The 13,327-nt window shown below is 53.6% G+C and overlaps 3 non-coding genes across 3 annotated transcripts; 1 reads left to right on the forward strand and 2 right to left on the reverse strand.

Moving 5' to 3' along the window:
* Positions 1-390: 390 nt before the first annotated feature.
* Positions 391-462, reverse strand: TRNAQ-UUG. The gene has a single exon. It is a non-coding gene; the product is annotated as a tRNA-Gln (tRNA).
* Positions 463-2,096: 1,634 nt separating this feature from the next.
* On the reverse strand, positions 2,097-2,169 carry TRNAF-GAA. Its single transcript has one exon. It is a non-coding gene; the product is annotated as a tRNA-Phe (tRNA).
* A 1,145-nt stretch (positions 2,170-3,314) lies between these two features.
* On the forward strand, positions 3,315-3,387 carry TRNAR-CCU. Its single transcript has one exon. It is a non-coding gene; the product is annotated as a tRNA-Arg (tRNA).
* Positions 3,388-13,327: the final 9,940 nt, after the last annotated feature.

Here is a 13,327-nt window from a genome sequence, read left to right on the forward strand (position 1 = left end):
GGAGGAGAGGTGTGTTGGGCTCCAGCCTGGGACTCTGCCTCCCTCCTGCCTAGCCCTGACTATGAAGCCTGGCCCTGGCACTCCTTCCTTTAAATGCCGTGTGGGCAAGAGGAAGAATGTGACAGCTGCAGGGACCAAAGTTATGGACATCAGGTGAAGCAGCGAGAAACAACCATATGATCAATCCACAGGAATCTCTAGCCAGACTGTTAAGTTCTAGGACCTCAACCTATAGCCGCCAGCCCATTGAACCAGCCAGACCAAAGACCTATCTCCAGTGGGCATCAGTCACCCAGCAGGAGGGAAAAAAGTCACTTTAGTTGACCCTGAGAGAAGGTAACCAAACACATTGAGCTCCAGTGCTTTGTAGCAAAGCAATGTATCACCACGAGGTCCCACTGAGATTTGAACTCAGATTCCAGGATTCAAAGTCCTGAGTGCTGCCCATTACACCATGGGACCTGATGTTTCATTTTCTAGACCCCTGTGACTCTTGGCTGGTTTGCACTCTGCACTTATTGCTTCCCACCATCAGCTTCCTCTCGCCGGACTCTCTCTCCTCCTCCAGTGACTGTGGTCCTGCACTACCAGATCCATGGGTCCTGCCCTGAGTCCCTGCATCCCCCTGCTTTGTCTCCATTCCCTGCAGGCTGCAAAAATGTCAGGGGAGGCCACCCCTCCCTTCACTCGGTGCTCCCGCTCATATCAGCCAACTGCAGCCTCATCTCCTGGAACTCAGTCAGCTGTCGCTTGATCCGGTCGTACAGTCACACGCTGACTGGCTCCCCTGCCTGGATGCTCTTGTGGAAATCCCACAGGTGACACTGCAGGACTTTGCACTGTTGGTTTCTTTAATGTTGTGGTGTTTCCCCGGCCGCCGGAACAAAGCCGCCAACTCCTCCCTCACCGACTCCCACCAATCCCCCTGGTAACCACAGAACCCTCTGATGCTTTCCTGTTCTGCCAACACTGCCAGACCTCGCCCCCCTGCTCCTTTATCTTGCAAGCTCTGGATGTTCAGCTTCCAATATCCTCTGCCCTGGGTCAGGGAATTGCCCACATTGAGCACACGGTGAGAGCTGCGTGATCCGAACAGTCCATTGGCACCACCCTGCACTGGGCTGTCGACGTGCTCTCCTTCACGGAAATCCGGTCAATGCAACTCCTGGCCTGTCCCCACAGAAAGGTGTATCCCCTCTGCGGCTGGTGTGAGCTCGGGTCAGAGGAATAGGAGGTTCCTGCCCACCCTCCACTGGTTCACTGTGCAGAAACACGTTCTCTAAGCCGACCTCACTACAGACCTGCACCAGGTATTGCTCATCGTAGAAGAGTTTCCTCTGACGGTCGGGAAAACAGGACCAGCAGTCCTCAGGCCGGTGCAACAATTGAAATCCCCCCCGACACCAAACACCGTGCGGTCTAGAAGAAGGGAGCCAGTTCCTTCATAGAACTTTCCTTTCATGCCTTAATTGGGGACCATATATAGCAGTAACCAGTGCCATGGAGCACAAAGCCACCAGTAATGCCCTCCCTGGTCGGAGCTCCAGCACCTTCTGTACTCGCACCATGAATGTGAAGAACAAGACTCCAGCCCCATCATTCTTCCCTGGCCTGGAGGACCAGAGAGATGGGCCCTTCCTCCAATCACCCTCTGCCCATCAAGCTACCCTAGAGTCATTAATGTGCATTTCCTGAACACCCACCATGTCCAAGCCCAGCTGCTCCAAGACACTGAACATCAAGTGCCTCCTCCTGGGCCCCCAACTCCCTTCCACATGGCCACTTTCACACATGCCCCTTCCCTGGCACTGCCCTCCGTCAGCTGCACAGAAGAGTTTCCATCCTCTCTACCTGCCTGTCACTGCCCAGCACCCCCTCTAGCACTCTCTTCCTGCCATATTGGGTCCACCAATAACTCACTTAGGAGAGACAGCTCCTGTCCCTCATTGTTAAATGTCAGGCCAGCCAATTAGGGGTGGAAGCCCACAGTATCTTTTCCTATTGCAGAGCCCAAGCTCAGGGACTCAGCTTGGGTGAAGGGACCACTGTGCTCCCAGAAAACAAGCCACCCCTGTGCAAAGAGGGATGAAAGGGCCTGCCAAAGCCTGGGATTGAACCAGGGACCTTTAGAACTTCAGTCTAATGCTCTCCCAACTGAACTACATTGGCAGCTGTAGGGCAGTATTTTGGCCTGTTGCTTCTCTGCCCAAGATATTTTTGCAGCAGTTGCACACAAAAAGGACGTCATTGTGAGCGGCCCATGAAGACAAGACCCACTTTTGCCTGCCTTGCTCAGCTTGACTTGCTGCCTCACCCTGTTCCTGCCCTAGTGCCCAGGTTGACCTGGTGGTGGAAGGGGACTGGGGGCCAGTGGCGCGGGGAGGAAGTTGAGCTGGACCCTGAGCTAGACTAGACCCTGGCGGTGAGAGTCTGGCCACCACCTGCCGCCCCACCCTGTTGTCCTGGCTTCCCCCACTGGGCGTCATTTCAGGAGGGAAGTGGGGCTTCCGCCTCCCCTCCCCGATTTTCACACCGCAGAGGAGTGCGAACAGGAAAACGAACGGCTGCTCCACACCCCCACCGGAGGAACCCGGCGCCCTTAGCTGCTCCCCCTGCTCCCCCCCAGCTGTGCTACTGAGTGGAAGCGTCCTGTGCCCATCACACAGAGCTCGATTAATCAAAGCCCTCTTCTGCCAGCACCAGGCCTCCTGCTTCTTACACGGGGCCTGCAAGCGAGGGGGCAGCTGGCACAGCGCCAAGAGTCTAACCTGTGAGGCAGGAGGCGGCTGATGCCCGCAGCCTGCTGGGGAGCTCCCAGAAGTTATTAAGGGACAGAGACTCCTCGATGCCCTTAGTAACAAGGGTTTGGGGCTCACCGAGGCCAGTAAGGGGTCACTATGTCGGCCCTGTAACCCTGGGTGTCAGGTCACTGTGCAGCTTTGATCTAGAGCTCAGATCCCAACAACCACCCCACAGCCTCCCCCTGGGTCTGCCCCACCTGGTTACTCCTTACAGGCCGACCTTACCCCCCTTCCTGCCCCGGATTCGCCCCCTAATCATCCTACTGCCGCTCAGAGCCACAGCCGTGGAGGTGCTGAAGGAGGGAGGGGTGACTCTAGGGTGGGGTTCTTCTCTAACGATGGCTGGCAGAAAGGTGGTGCTCAGCTCTGTCAGCCACCTGCCCAGTTGCCTCGCTGCCAGGGGATGCAGACGTTTCTATAAGGCCATTAAATGGGTATTTGGCTTCTGAGTGAATGTGAGGAATGTGCACTCCTGAGAGGGAATTTCCATCCCTCTTTCCATTGCTTTTCAGGGCCCCAGTGGCCTAATGGATAAGGCATTGGCTTCCTAAGCCAGAGATTGTGGGTTCAAGTCCCATCTGGGGTGAAATATTCCTTTCTTCTTCTATATTGCAAAGAAGCCTTGGTGTTATTTTCACCAAGGAAGCTGGGAGACGTTTGAACCCAAAGTACTGGATCTTGGGAACAATCCCCCAGAAACAGCATCTTCCACTTGACAAATGCTTTCTAGACCCATCAGTAGCAAACACTTAATACTAGTGTTTGTCTGAGAATAGAAGGAAGGGGAGTGTTTACTCCGACACCTCAGTGAGTGAAACAGACAGAAAGAGCAAGGCCGTCCTGAAAGAAAATGGATCTGTCTGGAGACAAAGCAGAACCTGAGAATGAGCAACAGTGTGAAAAGAAGAACTTCAAATGTGTGTTAGGCATTAGTTAGGTTGGTCTGACAAATTTCAAGAAAATACCAATGTTCGTAGACTGATGCGGACACTGGCTGTTTCTGATCTTTTACTGAGAGTTCATTGAGAAATATTTTCCTTAACTAAGTTATGGAATATTGGGTGGGCTATGAAGGCACCATTCTTCTTGCTTTTGACCTTTGAGACAACATGGCTACATGGCATGCGGCCAATGCGTACCTTCCAGTCAACTGCTAGAGAAGACAACACAGACAGGGATGACAGCAGGGCAGACTGGAGCTCCATGGAGATGGTGGGACCAGGTCTCATCAATGGGGAGGTGGCCACCCCAGCATGCACAAGGCTGAGCCAGTAAGTGCGGTGTGTGCTCCACGGTGCCCCTACTCACTGTACATGGTGGGGGGGGCAGTTACTGAGTTCGGTTGGTTTGGCAAATTTAGGGCTTGGCTACACTTTCAGAGGTAGAGCGCTGGGAGTTAAACCACAGCAGGGAAACCGCTGCCGTGTGTTCACACTGACAGCTGCAAGCGCACTGGAGTGGCCACATTAGCAGCTCTGGCAATGCCACAGAGAGCAGTGCACTGTGGTAGTTATCCCAGTGTGCAAGTGGCTGCAACGTGCTTTTCAAATGGGGGGCGGGGGTGGAATGTGACAGGGAGTGTGTTGTGTGTACGTGGGGGGAGTGACAGTGTGTTTGGGGGCTGAGAGTGTGTCAGCATGCTGTCTTGTGTGTTCGGACAGGAGCAGACCCCCACCTCCCCTCATACACACTCACAACAGCAGCAGGATTCCACACTAATGGTTGCTTTGTCCCGGAGCAGATAAGCAGCCGGCTGTCAGAAACGGAGCTTTGAAAGGGGATCTCCACATGCCTGCAGCCGATTTCAAAACAGTGACCAGAGTGGGCACTTGACTTCAGGGGATTATGGGATGTTTCCTGAGGGCAATCACAGTGCAGTAATGCAACACATCATCCACCCTGACACCCGGGCATTTCAGCAGGGCTCAGCGAGCTTTATGCTTCTCATGGAGGTGGATTACCAGGAGCGCTCCACCTGCAGAGCTCAGGTGCTCCATGCGCCTTGCCAGTGTGGACACCTCAGGAGTTAGGGCACCCGGGGCTGCTTTAATGAGCTCTAACTTGCAAGTGTAGCCAAGCCCCTAGACCGGGGTAGACAATCTATGGCACGTGTGCCGAAGGTGGCATGTGAGCTGATTTTCAGTGGCACTCACACTGCCCAGGTCCTGGCCACCAGTCTGGGGGGTTCTGCATTTTAATTTAATTTTAAATGAAGCTTCTTAAACATTTTAAAAACCTTATTTACTTTACATACAACAATAGTTTAGTTATCTATTAGAGACTCATAGAAAGAGACCTTCTAAAAATGTTAAAATGTATGACTGGCACGTGAAACCTTAAATTAGAGTGAATAAATGAAGATTCGGCACCCCACTTCTGAAAGGTTGCCGACTCCTGCCCTAGACTATGTCACTCATGCTATTGTAATAAATACAATAGACGTGCAATGGTCAGAAATCACACCAGCATAGAAATATATTGAAGGGAAACCCTAAGGAAATTAAGAGTTTAAGTTAGCCTTCACACGTTCCGCGTCCCACAAGTTTGGCACTTGCCTCTGTGCTTTTCCTCTTGCCCACCTGGCACTTGAAGGAAGGAGGGCCAGGGCCAGGCTTCATAGTCAGGGCTAGGCAGGAGGGGAGAAGAGAGCGGGAGCAGCTGCAGAGAAGCTGTGAGTGCAGAGTGCAAACCTGCCAGCTGAGAGTCACAGGTGTCTAGAGACTGTGACACCGTCTGGTCCCCTGGCATAAAGTTCAGCTGTCAGAACACTGACTAGTGCGAGCTGAGCTCAGATCTCAGGGGGACTCTGGGACCTGTTGCTTCAAAGTTGGAGTTTTAAGGCTTTGTCTTGCTCTTTCAAATGGCGCGGGAGCCGGTCTTTTGCCTGCTGGCTGTTGTGACTTGCGCACCAGAGGGGATGCTGGATCCAGCAGGCTGGCCTTGCCTGAAGTCCTACAGGGAGGGATAGGAGGTGGGTTTACTCGGAGTCTTGCAGCTGAGCTGCAGCCAGGCCTAGGAGACAGCCCTCTTGGTTGACCTACTGGCCCAAAGTCATGTTGGCCACGTTGGTCTTTCCCCAGGAATGCCGAAGGGCGGGCCTGGTGGAGGGGGGTGCAACGTCACACCATCCTCCTGAATTTACTGCCAGAGGCTTGGACACTGTCCATGGTGGAGGTGGGATGCCTAAAATCCCTACTTGTCTCTGGTCACACCCCCTTTCAGTACCTTTAAACTGTATGATGTCCTACATGGGTGGTCTAGCAAGGTATGGGGTTCCTGGTCCCCGGCTGCCTGAAAACATGTTGGGGTGTATCATTGCTAACAGAGTGCAGACAGCAATATCTGTTAACGTGTAGGTGTCTTGGCATTTAGCCACCTTTGTGCCTCGGTTTCCCCTCCCACACAGCAGCGTAGGCCTGTTATGCTTTTGCTGCTGTGCCAAGCTTCCAGCCTGTTTACAGGTATGAGATGAAAAGAAACAATGATTGTGGGACTGTCTTGTCACCATCACTAGCATGTAGAAAAGTTGTTTTTTCCCCCCACAAATCAGGTATGTCCCACACCTTTAAAGGTTTGCCACTAGTATTAACTCCTTGGGCTTGATGACGTAGCAAAAGACCCCCAGATTAACAGCAAATCTACGGCAGACAGGTTTTGTTCACACAATTTAACTTGTTTAGTGTCTATTACATTTCCGAATTCCTTTGTGTACCCTCGTAAGTGCTCTGATGCAGATTGTTCTGCCTCTTTGGAGAAGGTTTTAAATTCAGGCATGTGTTTGAGGTGTTGGCAAGGAAGGGTGCACTGCAACCATGCCTGCCCTTGGCCCAAATCACACATTCCTTCAACGCTTGTCATGTCTTTTCCCCTCACCCACGTATCTAACAAATCTCTCATTTCATTTACATAAGCCACATTACTGAATCCAGATCCCCTCTTAAGACTCCTGAATTTAACCCTGTAGGTTTCAGGTGTAATCTGAAACTGTTTTAAAACTAGTTCCTTACATTTACCATAGTTTGTAGCATCATCAATAGGCATCTCATTCAATATGTCCATAGCTCTTCCAGCCAATTTGGCTACCAATGTGACCATTTTTTTGATTACCAGGGATTTCACAGAGGTGCAGAGTCTCTAAAAGGTGCTGAAATATTCAGCAATATCACTGGATTCATCATACTGTGGACATAGTCACTACCGTTTGTGGATTTTTGGGGAAGTGGAGCCAGCTGCTGGAGGGTTTTGTCTCTTCCCCTCCATAACAGCCAGTCCATGCTTCTGGGCCTCAATTTGGGCCTCTATTTCTCTGTCTCTTAACTCCAGGGCTCTTGTGTGAGCAGCTCCCTCCCTGGCTGCCTCTGCTTCCATAGCCCTTCTGTTCACAGGTGCCTCTGCGTCTTTGAGCTTCAATTGAAACTCCCGGTCCTTTGCCTTCTCTTCTGCTTCCAGTCTGGTCAGCTCTAGTTAAGTAGCTGCCTCTCTGGTAGTCATTTTCCTCCTTTCTTGTGCTGAGACACCCCCTCTGCAGTTCACTGAAACTGGGATGCACTCAGCTCAGGGGGCTTCTTAGTTAACAGAGACTTTCCCAGCGCCCAGTGTTCAGCCTTTCTGGGCAGCAACTTGCAACCTGTACAGTTCCAGCTTCTTCTGCTCTTCACTCTTCATTATTTTGCTTATTTTTCTTTCCCTATTTTCCTTACCCGAAAGAAGCAAACAGAAAATCATAAACCAGTAACCACTTTGTCTGTTCTCTAGCCACCACACCCAACTCACTACCAATCTCAAAGCAATCAGCTGTGAGTCTGGAGGTCAGGACTGGGATAGCAAGGGCTGCAGGTCGGGAGTGAGGGGCACCATGAGAGCTGGAGGGAGCCCAGGGGGCTGCGGGTCGGTAGTGAGGGGCACCAGCAGAGCTGTGAGTCTGGAGGGCAGGACTGGGATAGCAGGGGCTGCGGGTCGGGAGTGAGGAGCACCAGCAGAGCTGTGAGTGTGGAGGACAGGACTGGGATAGCAGGTGCTGCGGGTCGGGAGTGAGGGGCACCGGCAGCGCAGTGACTGGGGAGCTCAGCGGGGATCCCAGGGGGCTGCGGGTCGGGAGTGAGGGGCACCGGTAGAGCTGGGGAGAAACCAGGGGGCTGCGGGTCGGGACTGAGGGGCACCGGTAGGGCTGGGGGGAACCCAGGGGGCTGCAGGTCGAGAGTGAGGGGCACCAGCAGAGGTGTGAGTCTGGAGGTCAGGACTGGGATAGCAGGGGCTGCAGGTTGGGAGTGAGGGGCACCAGCAGCGCAGTGACTGGGGAGCCCAGGGGGCTGCGGGTCGGGAGTGAGGGGCACCGGTAGAGCTGGGGAGAAACCAGGGGGCTGCGGGTCGGGAGTGAGGGGCACCGGCAGCGCAGTGACTGGGGAGCTCAGCGGGGATCCCAGGGGGCTGCGGGTCGGGAGTGAGGGGCACCGGTAGAGCTGGGGAGAAACCAGGGGGCTGCGGGTCGAGAGTGAGGGGCACCGGTAGAGCTGGGGAGAAACCAGGGGGCTGCGGGTCGGGAGTGAGGGGCACCAGCAGCGCAGTGACTGGGGAGCCCAGGGGGCTGTGGGTCGGGAGTGAGGGGCACCGGTAGAGCTGGGGAGAAACCAGGGGGCTGCGGGTCGGGAGTGAGGGGCACCGGCAGGGCAGTGACTGGGGAGCTCAGCGGGATCCCAGGGGGCTGCGAGTCGGGACTGAGGGGCACCGGTAGGGCTGGGGGGAACCCAGGGGGCTGCGGGTCGAGAGTGAGGGGCACCAGCAGAGGTGTGAGTCTGCAGGTCAGGACTGGGATAGCAGGGGCTGCAGGTCGGGAGTGAGGGGCACCAGCAGAGCTGTGAGTCTGGAGGTCAGGGCTGGGATAGCAGGGGCTGCGGGTCAGGAGTGAGGGGCACCAGCAGAGCTGTGAGTCTGGAGTTCAGGGCTGGGGTAGCAGGGGCTGCAGGTCGGGAGTGAGGAGCACTAGCCGCACAGTGACGGGGGAGCTCAGCGGGGAGCCCAGGGGGCTGCGGGTCGGGAGTGAGGTAGAGCTGGGGGGGAAACAAGGGGGCTGCGGCTCGGGACTGAGGGGCACTGGTAGGGCTGGGAGTGAAAACTGTGCAGTTCAGAATGTGAATAGTGACCCCGTCTCCTTCCTGCACCTGCTCTACATTGCTCCACAGCAGCTTCTCCACCTGCAGAGTCACCCCAGCACTGCAGTGCAGCCCCAGGGTTCAGCAGGGGCCCCGGCAAGGACAGTGGGTGCAGCTAACAGCCCGGTGTGCCTGGCCATGAGGCAGCTGTAAAAAAGCAACCCCCCCCCCAGAAGTACAGACACTGAATTCCCCAACTTTAACATCATGACCCCCCTGTAGAAAGCCACACGTGTCAGTTGTATTTTCACAGGGAGATGCAAAAATCAAGTGACATCAATTTTTAAGTTGAGTAAATAAAGTTGAGGAGATAGTTATTAACCTCATAAAAATATACTAAAGATCCCTCAACATAAGGTGAAGGTGAAATATGAACAGAGACAAACCTTGTCAGCAAAGGCTCATTTCCCAAACCATCCTCAAAATGTTACTAATTCCCACCCCTCCTCCACAGGAGCTCTGTGCAGTGTAACTGTTCTGCAGGCAGCTTCCCATTAAATGCTGTTGGGGGACATTCCCAGGCCTGGAAATGTACCAACGACAGAATTTGAAGAGCAAACCTGGCTCCCCGCACCAGGCGGGATTTGAGTGTTTTGTCCGTGTCACTTAGGCCTGGTCTACACTAGGAGGTTATGTCGAATTTAGCAGCGTTAAATCAAATTAACCCTGCACCCGTCCACACAACGAAGCTATTTAGTTCGACATACAGGTCTCTTTAGTTCAATTTCTGTACTCCTCCCCGACGAGGGGAGTAGCGCTAAATTCGACATGGCTATGTCTAATTAGGGTAGGTGTGGATGGAATTCAACGCTAATAGTGCCGGGAGCTATCCCACAGTGCACCACTCTGTTGACACTCTGGACAGCAGTCCGAGCTCGGATGCTCTGACCAGCCACACAGGAAAAGCCCCGGGAAAATTTGAATTCCTTTTCCTGTCTGGCCAGTTTGAATCTCATTTCCGGTTTGGACATCGTGGCGAGCTCAGCAGCACTGGCAGCAATGCAGAGCTCTCCAGCAGAGGAGTCCATGCAATCTCAGAATAGAAAGAGGGCCCCAGCATGGACTGATTGGGAAGTCTTGGATCTGATTGCTGTGTGGGGCGATGAGTCTGTGCTTTCAGAGCTGCGCTCCAAAAAACGGAATGCACAGATCTACGAGAAGATCTCCAAAGCCATGACAGACAGAGGATACAGCCGGGATGCAATGCAGTGCCACGTGAAAAATCAAGGACCTGAGACAAGGCTACCAGAAGACCAAAGCGGCAAACGGACACTCCGGATCCCAGCCCCAGACATGCCGCTTCTACGAGGCACTGCATGCCATTCTAGGTGCGGCCGCCACCACTACCCCACCACTGACCGTGGACTCTGAGGATGGGATAGTGTCGACGGACGGTTCCTCGGAGATGTTCGCGGACAGGGAAGATGAAGAAGGAGATGAGGAGGACGAGGCAGTCGACAGCGCTTACAACGCTGATTTCCCCGACAGCCAGGATCTCTTCATCACCCTCATGGAGATCCCCTACCAACCCTCCCCAGCCGTTACCCCGGACCCTGAATCAGGGGAAGGATCAGTCGGTAAGTGCTTTAAACATGAAAACATTTATTTTTAACAGAACAGGAATATTAACAATGGAAAAGAAGGTCAATATGAACAGGGATAGAACAGAAATCCTCTTGGGAGATCTCCACGAAGCTCTCCTGGAGGTAATCGAAAATCCTCCGCAGGAGGTTTCTGGGGAGAGCGGCCTTATTGCATCCTCCGTGGTAGCACACTTTTCCGTGCCAGGCTATCCTCAGGTACTCTGGTATCATTGCCTCGCAGAGCATGGCGGCATAGGGCCCTGGTTTTTGCTGGCTTTCACGCAGCATGCGGGCTTTATCAGTGGCAGTGATCCTCCTCAGAGTGATGTCGCTCATGGTGACCTGCTTTGAATTAGGGGAATGTTAGTATTGGGACTGCTTGCCTGTTCCTTTACATAACTGTAACCGGCGGTTTACAGCCATGCGGTGGAGGTGGGACAGGGGCAGAGTTCATGCTTTCCGGATTGCCGGCAGCAGGAACTGGCCAACAGTAGGAGCATCGCTTTGACTGTGAAAGGAGGGCACTGCTATAAATTAAGTTTTAAGCAGCCAAAAGTCTACGGCTTACCATGCCTGGCTGCTACACAAATTCTGCTGTCCTGCCCCGCTTGTCTGATCTCCACTGCAAGACCCCAGGCACTGAATGCAAAGGCCGAAAATTCGAACTTGTCCTGAGTGCGCATGAGATAGGTGCTGTGCATGGTCTTGTTCACAGAGACAGACTAGACTATGTTCATTGTTCGCAAAAATGTATCTTTGTAAGGAATTCACTCCCTTTTTCCCATCACACAGCTGCGACTGTCTCCCGATCTACCCCAGCATCCCCCTCACAGAGGCTGGCGCAGATTAGGTGGCGAAAGAAAAGGACATGAGACGAGATGTTCTCAGAACTTATGGGCTGCTCCCGAGCCGAGGCGGCCCAGCAGACCCAGTGGAGGGAGAACATGTCGCAGTACCAGCGCTCACACAGCGAACGGGAGGACAGGTGGCGGCAAGAGGACCAGCAGGCGACTCAGACGCTGCTTGGACTAATGAGGGAGCAAACGGACACGCTCCAGCGCCTTGTGGATGTTCTGCAGGACAGGAGGCAGGAGGACAGAGCCCCACTGCAGTCTATCTCTAACCGCCCTCCCCTGCCACAAAGTCCCATACCCCCCTCACCCAAAGTACCAAGAAGGAGAGGCGGCAGGGGCCGTGAATACTGTCACTCCACCCCTGCACAGTGCTCAATTATAGGAAGGCTCTTATTCCCTAAATTTTGATAAGTCCTTTCCTTCCCGCCTCACCCAAGCCCCCATCCCAGTTTCATCCCCTAACTGTCTAGTTGATAATAAAAAATACTTTTCTGTTAATTACTGTTTCCGTCATGTTCTTTTAGAGGAGACTGTGTTTGAAGGGGGGGAAGGGGGTTGGTAATGTGACAGGACAATCACCTTTACCAGGGTACAGACATGGGGGCAGGATCAGCAGCAGGTCACACACACACTGCAGTCAGTAGGCACCCTGGTCGGTATGGGAGGTGGTTTGCAGGTTCTGTGTGGGTGGGGGGGGTACGTGACTTTGTAGCGGGGGAGGGGGGTTACAGATCTCATGCAACGGTCCCTGTCCTGGACCACAGAGCCACGCAGCAGAGGAATCTGTATCCGTCCTTCCCCGCCAAAAGGCCACATAGCCCCCGCACACAGAGTGCCAAAAAGGAGGGATGGCAGGCTCCGTTGAAACATCCAGTCCGGCACTGCAGACCGCTCTGGGAGCAGGAGCCTGTCATTCCTCGAGTTTACAGGCGGTCTTTACATCACCGCACACCCTACCCAGCACAGTCCGTGTCCCAGTTTCAACCCTGTAACGCAAAGTCATCAATAAAGAAACCTTTGTAAAGTTACAGTGGAACATGTATTTTATTTTCAAATGTGTGTTGGAAGTTGGGGAAGCGGGGTGGGCGGGGTATGTAACTGCAGATGCTAGTCAACAGTCACTTGGTAAAGAAACAGGGGCAGGTTCAGCTTCTCTGTAAAGAAACTGAACAGTCACAGGTCACGCTGCTCACTGCTCGCTGGGACTTGAAGAGTTCCTTGTCGCTGTGCAAGGCGCCTGCACAGAGCTTCACGAGCCAGGGCATTAGCGGGTAGGCTGGGTCCCCGACGATCACTATAGGCATCTGCACATCCCCAAGACTTATTTTGTGGTCCGGGAAGAAACTACCTTCCTGCAGGCGTCTAAACAGACCAGAGTTCCTGAAAACACGCACGTCATGAACTTTGCCTGGCCACCGACGTTGATGTTGGTAAAACGTCCCCCATGGTCCACCAGTGCTCGCAGCACCATTGAAAAGTAGCCCGATTTCTCAGCAGCTGACTGTGGAAGAGGTGGACGATAAGGTGCGAGGAGTTGACAACGGCCATAACTGCAGCGGGATCCGTGCTCAAAGTGCTGTGGCGCCCGCGCTGTCACTGAGCAGAAAAGTGCATGAACAGATTGCCCGCAGGCGCTTTCAGGGAGGGAGGAAGGGAGGGAGGGCGTGATTGACGGTTCAATGATGACAGTTACCCAAAACCACCCTCGACACATTTTTCCCCCCAGCATGCATTGGGGGGAAATCCCAGGATTCCAATGGGCAGCGGGGAGTGCGGGAACTGTGGGATAGCTTCCCACAGTGCACCGCTTCCAAAATCGACACTGGCCCCGTTATTGTGGACTCACACAGTCGAATTAGTGTATTTACTGTGGATACACAAATTCGACTTCATAAGGTCGATTCCACAAATTCGAATTAAGTAGATTCAAAATAGTCTTG

This window comes from Mauremys mutica, unplaced genomic scaffold (assembly GCF_020497125.1).
Source record: "Mauremys mutica isolate MM-2020 ecotype Southern unplaced genomic scaffold, ASM2049712v1 Super-Scaffold_100099, whole genome shotgun sequence".
In the NCBI taxonomy this organism is placed as follows: Eukaryota; Metazoa; Chordata; order Testudines; family Geoemydidae; genus Mauremys; species Mauremys mutica.